At 38.6% G+C, this 17901-nt stretch overlaps 1 protein-coding gene across 1 annotated transcript in view; it reads left to right on the top strand.

Moving 5' to 3' along the window:
• Positions 1-253: 253 nt before the first annotated feature.
• Positions 254-17901, top strand: part of pik3cb (phosphatidylinositol-4,5-bisphosphate 3-kinase, catalytic subunit beta) — a gene marked incomplete in the record, with an annotated part of 82949 nt that continues 65301 nt past the window's right edge. Inside the window, 1 exon segment of the mRNA XM_024258142.2 lies at positions 254-544.

The raw sequence follows: 17901 nt of genomic DNA on the forward strand, positions 1-17901 counted from the left end.
TTTTTTTTTTTTTTTTTTTTTTTAAAGAAGAACAACATTTCAGTTTACGCCAGTGTCTAAATGCAAAGCTCTCAAAGAAAGTGATTTGAGCCACGAGTGTGCCGTCCGTATATCACCATTTTATCATTGTTTTCAAACGGTTTTCCTCCATTTTTGTCAGAAATATTAAATCAAAACGAGGAAAATAGTTCAATTAAAAAATAAGGGCTTTTACTTTGACGGCCGTGACCGGATGTTGTGTTGTGCAACAGGCATTGGAGTTTTACGACAGCGGTGGTGACTGGGGGCAGCGCGCGCGCGCGGAGGGAGACGCAGCAACGGCGGTTCACCTCCCGAAGCAAACAGGAAGCGTCCCGCGCCGGTGCTCGTTCACCTGCGAGCCGTGTCCTGCCGGAGAGCTGTTGAGCAGCGAGTCATTCCCGAGACGGACACCTCCGACACCAACGAGCGGCTCCACCATGAAGACGCCGCAGAAATAACTTTTTGAAGGCGTCTCGTTTCACCGGCACGTACTGTCTGTAGCGACCTGACAACACAGAGAAAGGTAGGTCCTCACCTTTTTTTCTCTTCGAGAATGTCACCCAAAGTCCGTTAAGTGCCCCAATGTGGCGGGTTAAAAACGTCACTTGAAAATGTAAGATAAATTAACTAAATTGCTAACATATTTAACTTTCTTTTTTAGCTCACAACATTTTGTAAAACTAATATAAAACAGTGGTTAATTAAGTGAAATTTGAATCATCTACACCAGCGCCATTACTTTTGAACTGTTGTTATTTTTTTTCTCGGTTGCGTGAATCATTAATGTGGTGTTGTTGACTCTAGCCGTAAAGCAGGTCAACAACAAACTCGTTAGCTGTCGGGCTGAGTGGGTTCGGTGCTGCTTTCACACGAGAACGGAATCCGGAGTGACTCCACATCAGCCAGTGCGGATGGAGACAGGCTTCTTTCTGCACTACAATGGCTTTTATTTGGATTTTCTTCTTTAGTTCACTTTGCTTCCTCAGCTGTGGCGGAGTGTCCGCTCTACAGCCGAGGAATGGTCAGAAACCAGAGAAAGAGGATGTGAAACAAAACATTCACGCTTCTTCTGGACTGTGATGACCCGACTCTTATTTTGAAGGGTTGATCTGTTAGATCAGGGGTCAGAAACCTTTAACAGTAAAAGAGCCATTTGGGTTGTTTTCTACTGATCAAAACTTAGTAGGAGCTACAAAGTCTTGCATTCACACTATGGTGATCCGGTTTCTCATTATTATTATTATGTGTATTCCTTATTTATTCTTACCTACGGTTTTTGATTCATAAAAACTCACACTTTTAGCAATTCTGCAATTTTGGTATCAAAACTTTCAGCTCCTTAAGTAAATTCCTGCTTGTAATTTTTGTTTTCCTACAATTTACATTTTTTAAGATTTTACGCAAATATGTGCGGTTTTAAACGCCCATTAAAAAAATAAATAGGAAATGTTTCAAGCAAATGCAATTTATGCAATTAAAAACCTTCAGCATTTTCAGGACATTCATGCTTTTACTTGTGTAATTTTTGAAACACAAATTTTGAGATTTTTTCCACGTAATTCTTCAAATATTGGTGCATGTTCTCTAAATTATGCAAGTTTGGTATCAAAATGTTCAGAATGTTAAGCACATTAATGCTGCTTGTTAAAGTTCATTCATTCATTCATCTTCCTGTCCGCTTCGTCCCTTTTGGGGTCGTGGGGGTGCCGGAGCCTATCCCGGCTGCTGATGGGCGAAGGCGGGGTTCACCCTGGACAGGTCTCCAGTCTGTCTCAGGGCCTCAATCACACACCCATTCACTCTCACATTCACACCTAGGGGGAATTTAGAGTCACCAATTCACCTATGAAGCATGTTTTTGGATGGTGGGAGGAAGCCGGAGTCCCCGGTGAAAACCCACGCATGCACGGGGAGAACATGCAAACTCCACACAGAAAGGTCCCAGCAGGGATTTGAACCGGGGCCTTCTCACTGTGAGGCGAGAGCGCTAACCACTGCACTACCGTGCAGCCCCTTGTTACAGTTTTTAACGCTAATTCTAGCAACATGCTAATGTTTTTGGCTAATTTAGTATCTGATATTTCTCGGGCTACTCCGGAGTAGCCCTAAAATACTATAGGCTAGTATTTTAGCAATGTGCTAGTTTTTTTGACTAATTTGGCATCTACTGAGGATTTTTAAGCTAATTAGGAGTTAAGGTAGTATTTTAGCAACATGCTAGCTTTTTGACTAATTTGGCATCTACTAAGGTTTGTGGACTAATCCTGAGTTAAGCTAGTATTTTAACAACATGCTAGGGTTTTTTGTTGTTTTGGCATCTACTGATGATTTTTAAGCTAATTATTTAAGATAATATTTTAGAAACTTTCTAGCTTTTTTTTTTTTTTTTTTGCGAATTTGGCATCTACTGAGGTTTTGGGCTAATCCTGATTACATAACTATCAATTTTAATTTTTTTTGCAATTTCTGTGATTTTTCAAGAAATTCTTCAAATTCTTTGTGCACTTGCTGCAATTTCAACAACTTTTAGTGCTTTAGCAATTTTAGCATTATGCTAATAGCTTCAGCATTTTCATCAAATCTCTTCAGCAATCACAGTAAATTTCCTCATCTTCAGCAAACAGCTTTAGCATTTTCAGCGACCAGATTCAGCAAAAAAACATTTACACTAGCATTATCGCAGGTAATGCTAATTTTCTAGTTTAGATACTGCTGTGAATTCATTAAAATGCATTTTTTAATGATAAATATGAATTATGCCTCTTTTGTGGCATGAATAAAAACAGAAATATAAAAAGAAACTACAATTTTCTCAAAATGTGAAATTATTTTTTACGATTGATTTCCTTTCAAAATAAAAATGCCAGACCCGCTCATTCCAGTGCCGCTCTGGATAGCATAAGATAATACGTGCTTCAAACTAATAAAAGATTAAACTTTTAACCAAAGTTGTGCCTAGTATTTGAAGTTGTTGTATTTTGGAGGAAGCATAGAGCAAACAAGACCTCTTCAAGTCAGCAGGGATGTAAAAACCTTTACACAGTTTACCTTTGAGGTGCACCTCAGTCATAAATGTATAAATTTAGCTAATCTAAATTAATGAAGTACTAATTTAGTAATACTTTATTTAACCACTATGGAGAGGTAAAAGACCCACAAGTGACTTTGGAGCTGCAGACCTCTGAGTTAGACCAAAAAGTTCAGAAAAAACCTCTTTATTTTATATTTAAAATGTGTCTTCCTACACATTCCTTTCAAAATAAAATCCTCCTGCTGCCCTAATTAATAAAGTTAAATATGACATTTTACTATCAATATGACTTTGGTCATCATTCTTCTCCTTTTATTATTGAATTAAGCATGAATATATTGTTGTAGAATCCAATTTAAAAAACATCTATACATGTAAATGCAATTCTTTCCTCTGAACCGCTGTTTAGACACTGTTGTTCAGCTGAAGAGAGACATTTGTTCTCTAATAATAATCCACTCTGACAATATCTTACCTTTTAGCATCATTTGTCGGGTATCTGAAATGTTAAAAATTTAAACAGAAATGACAAAACTTAACAAATGTAAACAAAACTACAAACTCCCGATGTATTCAGACTGTTAGCATTTTTTATAGAAGCTCTTGAGCCTCCGGTTGCAGACCTGTGACCGGAGGTTAAAAGTTATAAAACCAATCAAGAAGTAAATAATCGATTTCTGGCAAACTGCAGTTTCTCTTTCTGTTTTTTTTTTCTACTGTCTTTGTATTTTGTGTTTATGCAATGCAGACAAAAAGACGTCCAATCATAAGCTTGCTTCTTCCATGTCAATACCTGAAAACATTTCTCTGTCAAATGCTGTGCATTATTATTTATAGCTTTAAATGCCATATGAATAAGAAATATCTAGATTTTAGCGTTTTTGGTAAAAGAATTGGACTGTATCGTATCGCCAAAAAGTTATTGGAATCCTTGATGTATCGATTTGTGGTCCATGTATCGAATCCTTTGAGAGGGAAAGATACACAGCCCTACTTTTAAGGGATGTGGCAACTGTTTCATCCATGATTTATTTTTTCTAAGTCATTAAAATTGAGATTTTAAGTCCTTTTGATCATCAAAGGAAATACAATTTCGAAAATAAAAGCTCTACCTGTTTAGACTGTAAATATGTCAGTTTGTACTTACACTCTGAGACAGCGCTGAATGCTGAGTTTCCTGTTCTGTATGCCTCATTAAAGTTCGTGCTCAGATGACTGATTTAGCACACTAAGAACGCCACATTTTGTTTCTTAAGAAAGGATCTGGTTGCCTTGGAAGAATCAATTCGTTGGTTTCTTTGATTATTTGATTGATACATGTAATAATCTGGATGGAAATTCAAATTTTCAGCTCATCAGTTACCCTAGCATGGAAATAAGTACCAATACATGCTTTAGGATAATAATAAAAAAGAGGAAGGGCAACACTGTTACTACATAAAGTTACTCAGCTTCTTTTTACACCCTTCCTCCCACTCAGGGATCTGTTACATAGCTTTATAGCAAAAGGAAAGACCTCCTCAGTCTATCTGGAGCACTTCAGGGAGAGCGTCCTCTCTTTCAATGGATTAGCTCCTCTGCTTCACCACCTCCTCCTGTCAGAGCTGTTCCAGCTCATTAGAAGGCAGTTCTCCTTCCCATCCTGTTCTGCCTCAATCACAGAGAACTGATCGCTCTGTTCAGTCTTGTGAAATCACTGCAGGCGCTGATGAAACAGCGTTTTCCTGCAGCATTTAAAAGATTTTATTCTCCTCAGGAGGTACAGCTTACTCTGCTTTTTTAGACGTGATCAATGTTGTCTTGAAATTCTCTTAAGAGGCACCTTAAGTTCCTCAATACTGGTGGTAGAGGAGGTGCGCCTCCTCAACTCCACAATCATCTCCTTAGTTTTGGGGGCTTTAGCTGCAGGAGGTTGAGATGACTTTAGGGGGTGAGGTCCTTCAAAGTTGTCTGACACTCCACCGTGATGCAGCAACAAAGACTGATTTCTTTCATGTTTGGTGCCTAAAGTCAGCTGTGGTATCAATCGAGCACCGAGAGTCTCAACAGTATCAGTTGAAAACCACAGACACAAACAAGATTGTTTGTAAAAAGGTATAGAACTGATCAGGAAGTAAGCGTTTTTGTTTTTTTGGGGCAAACTTTGTCAGTTTCTCTTTCTGTTGTGCTCTCTGTCTTTTTATATACATGGGATGCAACACAGCCAATTACAGGATTGCTTCAATCCAGTCAGCTCAATTCTGATTGACCGAAGGTGTCCTACAGTGAGGGATATGTGATTGACTTAATCTCTCTGAATATATCTAAGCTTAATAATAGATCAATAATTAATCCATAAAAGTGGAGATCGATTGATAAAGCTAAATTCCGCTAGCTTGATGCTAACGTTTAATGGAATTTCCCATAGGACGGCTAATGTAAACACTCGTTTGACGAAAACATACGTTTTTGACTCAATGAACATCTTTATATGAATTTTCCATAGTCTTTTAAGGAAATAGTTTTTAAAATAGCCATTTGTGGTCTCAAGCACCATTTTGTACTTATACTTTCTTCTTCTCCTAGTTCAGGGGTCGGCAACCTTTAACAGTAAAAGAGCCATTTGTGTTTGTTTTCTACAGATCAAAACCTAGAAGGAGCCGCATAGTCTTTCTTTAGCTTTTAAGAAATTTGGAGATTCTTTTTCTTAATAATATGAATATGTCTTTTTTTGCATGAACAAAAGCAAAAATATAAAAAGAACCTAGCATCTCTCAAAAGGTGATTTTATATATATATATATATATATATATATATATATATATATATATATATATATTTACCTTTAACATGAACTTATTTTCAAAATAAAAGAGGCTCTGTGTAATCAGGATCATCTCAGTGCAGCTCTGGGCAGATAGTAACCAATGTTGTGCAGCACAAGATAATATGTGCTTTAAACTCATAAAAGATCAAAGTTATTACCAAAGTTTTGCTTTTAACATAAAATCTGTTCCTTCTGGTGGTAGAGTTGATCAAACAAGACGTCTTCAGGTCAACAGGGATGTAAAAAACTACATAGTTTATCATCTATGTGAACCTCAGACATCAATTTATAAATTCAAGAAATCTAAATTACATAAATGCTAATTAAGTAATCCTTACTTTAAAAACTGCTATTTTGCTTTTCTTTTCTTTATTTTTTGCTCTTTTTCCCCTCTTTGTCCTCAGCAGTCTTACACTGCTGGGTTTTGTTATTTTAGTTTGGGGTTGGATCTTGGTAGTCTTAGTTTTCGGGCTTCGTTTATTTGTTTTCTTTAGGTAGTTTTGGTTAAGCAGCCATTATCAGGAGCTGCTGACTCTGATGGTCGACATGTCTGGATCAGCAGTCTCCATGACTTATTTTATGTTTGAACCAAAGAGCCACCATGGAGAGATGAAAAAGACACATGTGGATCTTGAGCTGCAGGTTGCAGACCCCTGGACTAGATTAAGGTGTAATGCTATATTGCGATCGCCACCTAGTGGTTAAACTGAAACGTCCTCCAGGAGAAGCATTTTTGTTAGAACTTCTCCTTTAGAGAATCCATGTCACACTGAATGATATTAACAATCTCATTATTATTTTACTATTTCATTTTACAGTATGTGAACTATCCATCCATCTTCTTGTCCGCTTCTTCCCTTTTGGGGTCGCGGGGGTGCCGGAGCCTATCCCGGCTACTGATGGGCGAAGGCGGGGTACGCCCTGGACAGGTCTCCAGTCCGTCGCAGGGTAGTATGTGCACTAGATCAGATTAATATGAAAATCTTCAAAACATTTATAGATCATGAGTGTATTTCAAAACAAATGGGTCTAAATGTGTAAACTCAAAATTGAATTGAATTTAAGTAACTTGAGAAGATCGAAAGAATCTGAATTGAATCGATCCAGACTGGTGAATCGAATCTATTCTGGAAATTACGGGCGATACCCAGTCCTAGTGTGCACTAAACACATGATAGCATTTTTTCCACACAACCACAAAGAGCTAAACAGTTTACAAGACCCAAAATGCAGGTTGTTAATATTTGAAGTTGTTATGTCCTTTAGACTGTTTTTTTTCTTAAAATACAAAGTACCAGCTAGAAAGGAATTAGTTTCCTTTTTTAAAGACAATTCCATTATAGTTTTAAATGCCAAAAAATATCTAAATTGTATCCATTTAGATTAAAGAAGACTGTATCGCTGTAAAGTTAGTTGAATCTCTTCTGTATCGATTCGTAGTCCATGAATTAAGATGTGTATTGAATCACTTGAGTGGGAAAGACACTCACTCCTACTTCAGGGTGTATAGTGGAGTACCCAGTTATCCCCCCTGTGGCATCCCCGTGCTGCAGCTCACTGTATCAGATGTAATAGAGCCCAGCCTGATAGGATAATCCATGATCCAGGAGGACACAAAAGGTGGATTAACCTGCACGGCGGTTCAGTTTATCCTTCAGGTGGAGAGATTGTTTGTTGTTAAAGGAAACTCTTACAGCACCTGTTCAGAAAAAACTGACTGAAAGTTCAGATATGACCCTGTTTGTTCAGCACGAGTCACATCATAATGAAACACCATGTTCAGCCATGTTAATGGGCAGACATACCTCCACCAGAAACTGCTTTTATGTTTGACTGATCATAAGCTATGCTCCACTTTTTTTCGGCCTTCCTCTGGTTCTTTCTATTTTCTTATAACTTTTCTGCAACTTCATGTCAGGTTTCATCTGTTCACAAATAAAATTAATTTATTTATATACCCTTAAACTTTAACCTGTTCTCTTTTTTTGTATTTAAGGTAGTCTGTTGTCAAGTTGTGTCTTTTGTTCTGCTCTTACTTATAAAATTTGCTAGTAGTTGTTTGACGTGAAATTTTAGGTTTTTCTGTGAATTTTTATCAGTTTCAGTTCAGGTTCTGGCACGTCATACTCTCACCATTCTTTTATATATATTCACCGCGTCTGTATACAAGGAAACTGTGGTTGGTTTTGTAAGGGCTTGCATGTTTCTGTTCAGCAAGCCACATTAATCGCATAAAGTTGAATTAAAAGCAAAATGTTGATCAGTTAGATGTCTACCTGTTAGTCTTCTGTCTAGAGCAGGGGTGGGCAAACATTTCCACTCGTGGGCCACAAAGACTTCTAAAGTTTGACAGAAAGGCCGGACCATATATTTATATATATATATATATATATATATATATATATATATATATATATATAAATAATATCGATCAATAGACAGATATGGATTTGATATCAATCAAGTTTCATTCATTCATAATCCTTTTATCAAATAAAGAAACACTGTTTATGAAATAAAAAATAACCAAATATCTCTCTTTGATCTTCAGAGAAATAGGTCAGGGAAAAAAATAATACTAACAAATTTCAAAAATATAATCAACAGCCTGTCCTCTCCTGGCCATTGTTATGAGAGAATACCTTTTTCTTTATCTCGTTTCCCTTATTCTTCTTTTTTTAATGTTATAAATTTTTTTTGTAAATTTGGTACCAGATACTTTTGACCCTCTTTGTCTTTCTGGCGTTTTGTCAAGATTCCCCACCAAAGGCGTCTCAACACGTTTTGTGTTCACCATTTTATTTGGCCATTTCACACAACATTAATTTAAAAAAAAATGCATGAATTTTATATTTTTTTAATTAAAATGTGTGTCACAGAATGTCACAATATGACTGACTTTTAAAGTAATTTATATAGTAGATTCCGCGTCCTCCCCCATCTGTCCTCTTCATCTGGGAGAGACCCAGTTGAAATGACCCCCCCCCCCTTTTTTATTTATTTTTTTGTAATTGCCGCGCCGTGCGACAGCCGGAACCACCCGACCCTAAACTCACTGCTGCTCCCATCAGATTCTCTTGTACTTTGAAGGCTGCAGCTCCTCGCAGCTGGACACCTGGACACCAATGCAGCCCCGTGTCTCCGCCCACAATTGTCCTTTTTTCCTCGTGCACAGAAAGATGCTCCTGAGCAGAGCCAGAGTCCCCGCGAGCGCACATGACCAAAATGTTGCGCGTCCGCCCGCTCACCGAGACTCTGCTTGTGCTCATGCATTGCTCGTGCCCGAGGGATCAGCTCACACACACGGAAGTAGACGTCTCTCGTGACTTTATTACCCCTTCCGCTCTCCTTAGCTTGTTTACATTAAAAGTGGGGTCATATGGACCCCACAAGACAGTGCGGTGAAATTTTTTTTATCATTGATTTTTGAGTTTCACCAATGTCCATGGCAGACATAAAATCTTGTCCACATTTGTCATGGAAGGAATCACACATCAATATGTTGGTGTGTCTGTCATGGTTTTGTGTTGACGAAACACTCATGAACATTCTTCTCATCAAGTTTTGAATGTGTGAGCCCGTGCAGAGCAGGGTCTGCTGCTGTCAGGTCCACTCTGAGGTAGAGTTGGAGAGCACTGATAAGGAGACCTGACGTCACTCTGCACACATTGGCCGACAATGTCGCTATTTTCTCCGAGCCAGATTTAGTCCCAAAACTGGCCTCTGAGAGAAACCGGGCGTGAATGAAAGCAAGACCATACGCGAGTGACCTTTAGCAGAGAGTTAACATCTGTTTTCTAAATAAGTGATTTAAATAATCACTTGGCAACGTTAAAAGTTTCCTTAACAAAGTTTTGATTGTGTGTGTTTTTTTGTTTTTTTGTGGACTGCTGATCTTCCTGAGATGAAATCATCTATGGGTTAAGTGGGGACAGAGGAAGACAGGCCGCAACTTTACAAACGGTAGCCTAATGGGCTCATTAATAAATAGTTCATATCAGGTGAAGGTAAAAACAAGAACTGATATTGCCACTCAGGCTTTACATCTTGCATGTGTTTGTTGTCTGATCAATAATCCTTTCAGAGCGCATTTAGAACCATCAGAGCGGGGAGCAGATGGAAATATATCACCATGCTCTAGCAGAAAGGGAAAACTTTCCCTCCTTAAGGACCTAAAGATGTGAGAGTCTTACAAGTCTTGTCAGTTTTGCTTTGGGATGTTTTTAGTCTGGTTTAGTCCCAGGATGTTGAGCGTAAGGCAGCATTCATTTTTGATTTTCAGTTTCAGTTGTTGCAACCGAACACATAATGACTTTAATTCTCTGTGAGTCATTGTTTGTTGGGCACCAGGTAAAACTGGTAATGTAGATTTGGTATCAAAGTATTTTCAATTTTCTCAACCGGTTTGTATTTAGCTTGAGCTTAGATAATTGTGAGCATGGCAAACAGGAAGATGTATACTTAATGCTTTTATTCTTAGAGATTTTAAATAAGAAATTTGAAAAACAAGTTTCAAAATAAGACGTTCAATACCCATGAAAAGGTGGAAATGGGAAAATACATCTGGAAAATAATCCTTCCCTGCAGGATTTTTTGAACGTTAACCAGCCTTGACGTATTTCCAGTCTCACATAAGACCGCTTACTTGCGTCCGGTTGTGGCTATCCCTACGCGTGGACTTAGGAAATCTTTGTGTACTTTCCCTGGTATTGGTTCTTTTTCGTTATTTCTTACATTGTATGTTGCCTTCTTGAAACACCAAACACCCCATGCTCACAAAACGCTACCATATACTGTATAATCACATGACTTCTTCAGACAATTAATTTTGATAGTGTGTGCGCGAGGAATGCAGCAGCGCCGGGATTATGTTTGTGGGGGACACGTGTGGGCCGAACTGTGGCTAGTGATCCGTTACACCTCTAGGTATTACTCATCCTATTTATCAGAATAACCATTCTTGCTCTGATACCTCGTTCTTTCTAATCCTATTTTTTTTTCCCAATATTTTTTCTTTATTTTAAGTAATAACTGACCAATCAGATGTCTCAATAAGAGGATGTGGCCTCATGTCTGAAGTCAAGTGGTAGAGGTGTGGACTTCCAACAAGCTCACTCCTAATTGGTGAGAGCGGTTTCCATAGAAACGTCGACTCAGACCAACTTTCTACTTACTGACGACTGGCTCTGACATGGCAGCATCCATATCGCAAATAAATGATGACTGAATTCGCTTAATTTGGTTGGAGAAGGAAGTAAGACGTTTTCTCTGGGTGATGTCACACTCAGGCAGTCCAGTTTTCTAATACAGTCAGTGGTTCTGCTCCAATTAAAACAACAGTGAAGTAGAATCAGATCATTGCTGGTCCTCCAATCTGAGTTGCCTGTGTTTTAGAAACATCTTTTTAGGGTATTTGTTTGGATTCAAACACAGGTTCTGTTGTCCTGTTCTTTGTATGTTGTAAAAGTCCTGTGTGTTGCAACTGTCTGCAGTGTCATCTTCCTTCTCTTTCTGCCCTGTCACTCCTACTCACTCACACCTCCTGCTGTTTGACTTTTTAATCACTTTTGCTTGCAGAAGAGTTGCATAACATCCTCTTCAAGAACAGCATGTATGTGAGACGGCAAATCCTTTTTCATTCAAAAAGACGTGATTTTTCATCAACTAGAAAAACATTGTGTGTAGAGGCAGAGAAACTGAGGTCAGGTGTGCAACTGCGGTGCCAGCTTTCTCAAATAAACTTGCTTTACACACACATCTGTGCTGTAACTGTACTGATCAGATAAATAAATGAGGAATGGAATTTTACCACAGCAGGGAATGCGGCTGACTGACAGAGGTGAGAGCGTCCCATTTAGATCTTTGTTACACAGCAGGCCGAGACCTGCCAAGGAATGCAAAGACGACGTGGAGATGAACTGAGGGGAAGCTAGCGAAGGAGCGGTGAAATATCCAAGACTCTTCATTTTTATGCAACCAAACCTTTCAGTAGAGACAAATGTATGTACTTAATTTTTACAGCCAACACCTGAAACCCCTCCACAGACGTTTACCACTCTGAAGTAATGAGTGAATCATGCTTCCTTCAAACAGAACTCGTCTTGTTTCAAGCATGTTGAGAGTGAATAAGAGCAACTTTCTGTCCCTAAAACCTGTCCCATTCTCCGTCGTTGGTGTCCAAGGTCCATTGTCCATGTCTTTGGTCCACTGTCTATGTCTTTGGTCTATCGTCTATGTCTTTGGTCTATCGTCCATGTCTTTGGTCCATTGTCCATGTCTTTGGTCCACAGTCTATGTCTTTGGTCTATTGTCTATGGTCCATTGTTCATGTCTTTGGTCCACTGTCTATGTCTAAGGTCTATTGTCTATGGTCTATTGTTCATGTCTTTGGTCCACTGCCTATGTCTAAGGTCTATTGTCTATGGTCCATTGTTCATGTCTTTGGTCCACAGTCTATGTCTTTGGTCTATTGTCTATGGTCCATTGTTCATGTCTTTGGTCCACTGTCTATGTCTAAGGTCTATTGTCTATGGTCTATTGTTCATGTCTTTGGTCCACTGTCTATCTCTACTGAACAAGTTTATTGAACCATATGCATGTCTATGTTCTACTAAGCAATATTTTCTGCATCACATTTTTAGCTAACCGTTTACCACTAGAGCTTTAACTTCAATGTTGACATTCTTTTGACTACAATAACTCTTCAGCTGTTGACGCCAATAACTTAATTTCAGCGGATTCCAAAGGAGAAAAAAGCAGACTTGCACTGATATGCAACCCTTTACAGTAGTAAAGTGTTTACACAATCAGCCTAAGTCAGTGGTTTCTGTTGTGGAGAAAAGCGTCTTTTCTCGCTGTCAGAATTGGGTGATTCATGTTGGGGGGGCCTTGGTACAGAGGTGGAGCGGTCGACCTTTGATTGGAAGATCACAGATTTGGTTCCTGCCCTTCCCATCCATGTGTTGAAGTGTTGATGGGTTAAGATACTGAACTCTACATTACTCCTGGTGGTTATAAGTTGGAGCTAGTGTTAGACATCGAAGTTGCCATCAATGTGTGAATGTGGGTGCACGTGTGAATGGGACTGTGAAGCACTTTAGGTCTTCTAAAAAAGAGCTATATAAGTATGATCGTGTCAAAAATTCTTATCTGCATTAAAAATACTCAAACAGAAGAGAATTGGCTCATATTACAACAAAATCCAATGAAACATTTGTTAAGAATACACATCAGATTTCAGGCATGTTTAGTGCCTTTTTGAACAGGCACCGTTTTGGTTAATAACGGTAACATTTGTTTACGTTTTATCAGTATTATGTGGATCCCTTTCACATGTGGTATCTAAAAACTTTGAGGCAGGAGGCTTTTGGTTCTAAAGTTTTTTGCTTGTGTATTCAGTATGAAAACTTATCTACATTTTTAAACGAATACTGTATATTTCCATAGGTGCAAACAGAGCAGTGAGTACAGTTCGGAAAGAAGAACTCGGACTTCAAGTGACTTTACATCAGATGGGGATGATAACTTCTGCTGCAAGCAGCAGTACTCACATGATCATTTCTTCTTGAGACATTTTCTTGAATTCCCCCGTTTTATTTTAACATTGGTACATTCACAGTGACTGCAATACAGGAGCTGCTGTTTCAGCCATGGGTGCAAATCTTATTAGGAGGGATTTCTTTTTCGTCTTTATTTTTTCATCTATACGCAACAGTTCTTCTCCTATTTTGGGTATTTTAAAGTAAGTTTGACTGCAGACATCTGTTTCTTCCACCTGCTGCTCACATTCATAAAGTCTTCTCTGAAAAAAAATTTCTATTCCCTGACCTTACCTGTGAGAGCTAATATTTGTTCATGTTCCACTGATATGGTTCTGTTAAATGAAGGCTAAATTGACACTGGGTTAGATTCCAGATAAAAGTGGTTCAAAAAGAAACTAATACCTCAATAGAATTTGTTGATTAATTGGTAAAAGCATTTAACTCAAGTCAAATACTGTTATTTGCTACATGGACCCATCTACACGAGAAATCATTAAAAATGAGACATTATTATAGGTATTTTTCTTGCTTTTTTTAGAGCTTTAAGTCCCGCTTTGATCATCTATAGAGCTACTTTGAAGGATTTTCTAGGACATAGTTTCTGGAGAACAGCAGGAGTCCATGAGTTATGGACTGGACTGTTGGCGCAGAGCAACCCTGTCTTCCCCTCTCTATCCGTCGTTTTCGGTTTACCCTATCTCCTGCGAGCAACCCAACCTAACAGTTGCGGTGCAACAAAAATGGCAGGCAATCTCAAAACTATCCAGATGTACAGTTTTGAACGAGATTCCAGTTCAGATGAGGAAATTTCAGATGTACAATTGAATGCATCAGAATGGAGCGGAAAAGCAAGCTTGTGGGCCGCCCAGCCATACTTCAAAATGCAATTTAGCGCTTCATTTTCTTTAAAATGCCACAAGAACATGTTAAAAACACCAAAAACACTTTAAAGTCTAACCAGGTCTTGAAAGATTGAACATAATTGTTAGTCAGTTTCCTGGCTTCACATTTGCAGCATCTGTGCTTTTTCTGTGGCACAGGATCTGTTATCTTACTATATCTTTCAAGAACAAAGCATATGGAGCATAACTTCAATTTGGAAGCTTGTCTTATCTGAAACAATTAGATATTTTAATTAAAAAGTACGGAATATCCTTTTTCCTCTCTTTTATAACTTGTTTTTCTTTCCCCCTATGAACTTTATTTTGAAAGTTTGAGGACCATGGGTTGTCATTTGAACAATGCAGTACAGTATGCCAGACTGGACCTTTGCTCTGCCGGCAGACGGGAGGTAACTGATTTACAGCTTCAGAGAGAAGCTTCAGAATGCCTTTTTCACTCACCAGTTAATCATCATTGATTCAATCAAGTTTGTTGAAGTAGGATGGAGACACCCGTCAAAAACGATCACATGAAACTCCTAATTGGGTTGACAACAGAAGCCTTCTGTGGGAGAGCTTTGTGTGATGAAGGGTCATCAACATCACACTGCTAATGAGCAGTTGTGTATTGCTTTTAGAGATGGCCAGACAGTTGTTTTCCTCTACAGTAAAACAGTCATGAAGTGTGGTTAAACGTAAGAAGAACACATGTGGATGCATGAAGTGTTTGCAGAAGCTCCTTTATCTATAGTGTTGGAGGTCCATCCATCCATCGTCCTCCGCTTATCTGGGACCGGGTCGCGGGGGCAGCACTCTAAGCAAAGATGCCTAGACTTCCCTGTTGGAGGTCATTCTTGTTATTCCCAAACAATAAAACATTGTCTTTTTGAGAAGTTTGTTCTCCATTTATTTCTCTTCATTTTTTTTATTTCACCAGACATTTAAAGCTTTCCTTTAAACTAGAGATGGACCAATACAATTTTTCCTGGATGATATAATAACTGATATTTCCCCAGCAAATCTGACCGATAGTCGATATTTGCAGATAACGATATTTAAGTGTCTAGAAAAACACAAAGTTAAGAGATTTACTGTTTTTTCCTTTATTAAAAATATGTGATATTAAAATGTATGCTTTACAGTCACAGACCCATGAATGGGTCTGTGACTGTAAAGCGCTTTGGGCCTTTATGGAAGATAGAAAAGTGCAATATAAGTATATGCCATTTACCATTTTACCATAATAACTGTCACATTGCCAAGAACAGTACAAATATGAATCCAAAATAGAAACTATCAGTAACAGAAACTTTTACTTAATACATGCAGCCATGATACACATGGCTGCATTGCCTTCACATATTATAAATTAATCCAAGGCTGGATTTTGTTATTGTCCACATATATTTATTCAATCAATTCAATCCAATTAGCTGTCTTGGACCTAGATGTGTGAAATGTGTTCTCCGCATTTGATCCATCCTGTGGAGGAGAGGTGAGTGTTGGTTCTTTTCTCCACCAAAGACACTTTACAAATAAGTATTTTTGTTTGGGTTTTAATTAGCTTTTAGCTTTGGGCAAAAAGCTAATTAAATATAGCTGGTTCGCTAGCTGTGTTAAAGCCAACTATGTTCAAAAAACATAGCTAGTGGTCAGAGCTTTTAACCCAATAGCTAGCGGACCGCTAGCTATTGGGTTATGTTACGTCACACGAAAAGATTAGTGGATGTGGTCGAAAAATAACAAATTCAGTCAAAAAGTGAGGCGGAGTGGGCCCAAACCATACTTCCATAAATTATGAATTGGGAATTAGGATGTATTGCAACACTTGAACAGCCAAAGCGTTCTCGGACCCCTCCCCCATGTTCGTCTATCGCAGCGGTCACCAATGCGGTGCCCACAGGCGCCAGGTAAACCCCAAGGACCACACAAGGTGCCCTCAGGTCTCTTTTAAAAATAGCACAACTCACTTGTGAGCTGGATCTAAAATTAAATTTTATTCTGTTGCTATTTTTTTATTTCACTTGCATTTTCGTAGATGCATAAATGAAAACATCTTAAAAATATTTTGATGATACATGAACTTTGGCTTAGGTGACCTCTGACCTACTCCAGTTCAAAGATCATTCATTTAGTTAAAAATGCTGCAGATTTGGTCATTAGTTCAAAATTTGACGAGATTTGGTGAAAAAATGTTAAGTTGATTGTTCTTTAACATTACACAATCGATAAACATGGAACAACACAGTGAAAATGGGACATTTTTCCCGTGAAATGTAGTGATGTAAGTCATCATCTGAAAATGTAACAATTACTGAGATTATAAAGTGCCAAATACTGATATCTTTTTCCTAGCTTGTTGTCATTGATAATTATGATGAGAAATCAGTGTCTTTACAGAGAGGAGTATCATTATTCATTATTAATAATGTATAACTAATGCCAAACTACGCAATTTTGTTATTTCAAAATGGTAGCCATGACTCAGTACCCATGAAGTAGCTCTCAGTTTCACAAAGGTTGGTGACCCCTGATCTATTGTCTGACACAGGACGCACACGGGGATGGAAGGGGGGAGCAAGCCTGTGGTAAACAGAGCACTTCTCTTGCCATATCCACCGGTCAAAGTTATGAGAAACACTGGTGGCATAAATCGATGGAATTATTTGTATCGGACTGATAATCTCAAATTATTGAAATATCAGACGATACCAATACTGGCACCGATACATCGCACATGCCTACTTCAAACCTCCTGACATTACACTCAGAATCCATGTGAAGGACCTGTTTGATTATGGCTACCAAAAAACAGGGAGAGCCCTCTGTGTTATTTGGGTTTTTCTCGATCCACCAGTGCTCTAAAATAATACATCAACTCCATTATCCCTGGGAAAGAAACACTTAAATTAAAGTGCCATCGTTTGTTCCACACCTGAGTGAGTGAAATCTAAGGGATAGATGAGCTGTAGTCCCAGCCATGGTAGCTTAAACCTCTGCTCCGCAAATCCAAATCTTGATGCTAAGTGACAAGTAGGGGGGCACTAGATCCTGTTCTATGAGTCTTTGGTATGGTCTCACTGTGGATTCCTACCCATAATCTAGCCTGGGCTGAACCCTCATCCACCGGCCGCTAAGCTTTTGCTCTCTGTGGGTTAGAGGCTGTCATCGTCTTAAGGAGGAAATCAGTCCAAATTTGAGTCTTAAATGACTGACATTTCTGGTCAATGTCCTTAGATAAGGAGGACACATTTAGAGATTAGCACTTTGTATCTGGAAGGCATGGAAAAGTAAAAGTCTTGGCTGGTGATGAAGCTGGCAGTCATTTTAGGGATTGAGCATTCCTTACATTCCTGAAGCAGTGGATGGGTGGAGGAAGGGAAAGGGTGTGTGAGGTTTTACTGTGGGGAGAAAAGTCATATCAAAGTAAGACTTTTACTGTGGCGTCTGAATAATGATTGAGACCACAGCATGCTGGGAGACAGAGTAGATGACCACGTAGTGTATATGTAAACATATTCTGCAGTATGCTGAGAACTGTCATTGTTAGTGTGACCTCAGAATAAGAAGTTTGTTCACTCTTAAAGTTTCTTAGCCGAGAAGACATTTTATGAAATTAAT

This window comes from Oryzias melastigma, linkage group LG13 (assembly GCF_002922805.2).
Source record: "Oryzias melastigma strain HK-1 linkage group LG13, ASM292280v2, whole genome shotgun sequence".
NCBI classification, from domain to species: domain Eukaryota; kingdom Metazoa; phylum Chordata; class Actinopteri; order Beloniformes; family Adrianichthyidae; genus Oryzias; species Oryzias melastigma.